The sequence below is a fragment of the Nannospalax galili genome, unplaced genomic scaffold (assembly GCF_000622305.1).
Source record: "Nannospalax galili isolate Female #2095 unplaced genomic scaffold, S.galili_v1.0 scaffold106, whole genome shotgun sequence".
Classification (NCBI taxonomy): domain Eukaryota; kingdom Metazoa; phylum Chordata; class Mammalia; order Rodentia; family Spalacidae; genus Nannospalax; species Nannospalax galili.
This window is the reverse complement of record NW_008354872.1, coordinates 59,452-62,424: the sequence shown is the minus strand read 5'-3', so window position 1 is coordinate 62,424 and position 2,973 is coordinate 59,452. Positions and strand designations below refer to the sequence as shown.

The 2,973-nt window shown below is 42.4% G+C and overlaps 1 pseudogene; it reads right to left on the bottom strand.

Moving 5' to 3' along the window:
* Positions 1 to 850: 850 nt before the first annotated feature.
* On the bottom strand, positions 851 to 1,389 carry LOC103749131 (annotated as a pseudogene).
* Between the last annotated feature and the right edge of the window lie 1,584 nt (positions 1,390 to 2,973).

Below are 2,973 nucleotides of genomic sequence, written 5' to 3'. Positions count from 1 at the left end.
AACTCACCAGGTAGAACTCGCTATCTCACAGACATCTGCTTGCCTCTGCCTCCCAAGGGCTGGGATTAATATTTTTTGAAACAGGGTCTCATGTAGCCCAGGCTGCCTAGAACTCATTGTGTAGCCAAGAATGACTTTGAACCCCTTCTACCTGTCAAGTGCTGGGATTACAAGCATGGTTAATCACACTTGGCTCTTTCTCTAGCTTTGAAATATAGCCTAACTTCTGTTATCCTCACTCTTTCTCATTCATGGAGTAGCACGGAAGAAGCTTATAATCTGCCACCTTAACCCAGAGACCTCTTTTTGTTCCCATGTTTTTTCCTTCCTTCCTTCCTTCCTTCCTTCCTTCCTTCCTTCCTTCCTTCCTTCCCTCCCTCCCCCCCTTCACCCCCCTCTCTTTCTTTTGTTGTCCCTTGTAGCCTCAGCTCACCTGGAACTCACTGTGGAGATGATCAGGCTGGCCTTGATCTCACAGAGACCCACTTGCCTCTGCCTCCTAAGTGCTGGGATTAAAGGCACGTACCACCATATTCTTGATAATGTTTTTTTTCCCCCCTCAAGACAAAACTTTATTGGAGGCCCCAAGCATCTACTGAAAGAAAAGGGTCATGCTTTAATTCCATACACTGGATACTCTGCCCTCTGAAAAAGTGTGCGTTGAGCAACAATGAGAAGCAAATATATTTGCATACATATAGACTTAATTGTACAGTGCTTAAGAGAAGCTTTTCTAAATTTCATTTTTTTTCTTCCTTAAAAGACACATTGATTTCATTTAGGGAAGATCAAAGAAATAAAAAAAGAGAAAGAACAACTTGCTTGTCCATCGCCAATGAAGTTTCTCCCCAGAGTTAGTTACGAAATGACACAGCTGCCTTTTTCCTTCCAGGGATTCTTGTCCTCTGGAATTCCCTTCACCAGGGGATCCTCTCCAGAATGCTCTTTAATGTAATTCTTTATTTCTTTAGAACATTTAGACACCTGTTGTCTCTGCAACTTAACTTCCTTGTGAAGCTGCTCAACTTCCAGCTTCAGCTTTTCCTGTTCTGGCAGGTCTTCAATGTGAAGGGCCGGCATCTTTGCCCCTCAACTAGGTCCAGGAGTCGCTGGTGGAGGGGAGCCTCTGGAAGCCCAAATACCGGCAGCCCTGGCCTCCCGCCCTTGAGCAGGATGTGACTCGATAATGTTCTTTAAAGTGCAAGAAATTTTAACTTTGCAGGGCATGGTGGTGCACACCTTTAACCCCAGCACTCAAGAAGCAGAGATAGGAGAATCTCTGAGTTCAAGGCCAGCCTGGTCTAATTAATGAGTTCCACGCTGACTAGGGTTACACAACGAGACCCTGTCTCAAAACCAAAACAAAAAGAGTTTCTAACTTTGACAAAATCTAATTTTTTTTCTGTTGTGACTTGTGCTTTTGGTATTATGGAACTGGAGACTTTTTCCTCACCTGGACAAGATCAGTGGATAAAGAGGGAGATGGATCTGAGGAAAAGGGAATGGGGTGGCTTGAAATATTTTTAAAAATATTTTATTATTTTTATTTTATGTGTATGCGTGTATTGCCTGCATGTAGGTAAGTGCACCCATGTCATGCAATGCCCACGGAGGACAGAAAAGGCTGTAGGATCCCCTGGAACTGGAGTTGCAGACAGTTGCTAGCTGCCATGTGGGTGCTGGGATTCGAACCTGGGTTTTCTGCAAGAGCAACCAGTGTTCTTAACCACTGAGCCATCTCTCCAGCCCTGGCTTGAAATATTTTTATTTCCAATCCAGTCAGAAAATCTCAACAGGAAGGTATGTATTTACAAGGTTCTACAGCTTTAGACATGAACATATATGTAAATAATATATATGGTCAAAATACTAGAACCACTAATACTTCTTAAACTCTATCTAACTCTGACTATTAATGGGAATATTAGTGTATCAGTTTGGTGTTTCTAAAACCCTGTCTTAAATATTGAATGTAGTCACTAGAACTTAATATTTTCTGATTTTAGTTATATTTTATGTAAGAAAGACTCAGCAAACATTTTTGGGAAAGCATGCAGTGTTCCTTTGGTTCTACTTGCTACACTTTTTGGAAGTCAGGCTATTTGGCCCCAGTCCAAACCTGTTATCTGGCTGCACTAGGAAAGTTCTATAGAAAAGACAGTCAGGGGACTGGAGAGGTGGCTCAGCAATTAAGAGCACTGACTTCTCTTGCAGAGGATCTGGGTTTGGTTCCTAGCACCCACATGATGGCTAACAACAGTCTGTAACTCCAGCTCCAGAGGATCTGATGCCTCTTCTGGTCTCTGAGGGCATTGCATGCATGTGGTGCACTTACATACATACAGGCAAAATGCTCACATGCATAAAATAAAAATAAATAAATAGCTGGGCGTAGTGGTGCACACCTGTTGTCCCAGCACTTGGGAGGCAGAGGCAGGTGGATCTCTGAGTTCAAGGCCAGCCTGGTCTACATAGTGAGTTCCAGGACAGCTGGGGCTACAGGGAGACCCTGCTTCAAAAAGATGAAAAATAAATAAATAAATAAATAAATAAATAAATTAAATAAAAACCAGTCTCACATTTACCAGCTTTTGTACTAAGTGCTGCATTCACCATGAAAGCTTGATCCCTGTCTTCTCATTCAAACCTAAGGCTGTTTCCTAGGCTGTGTGTCCAACATAAGGTTGATCAGCCATCTATTGGTCTGTGTTACTGGCACAGACTGGCAACACTACTAGCTGCTTTATATATGCCAGGCATCATGTTGGCAGAGCTAACCTTCCCAACGACCTACAAGGGGGTGCCACAATCACCATTGTACCATTAAAGAAACTAAACTCTGGTTAAATAATTTGTCCAATGTCACCCAGATTGTAAGTGCCAGAGTTTATACCTTTAGGATCTGAGTCTAAAGCTCAAAGTCTGAACCACTAGGTGAAACCGTTTTTTTTTAAAAAATATTTTTGGTCTTTT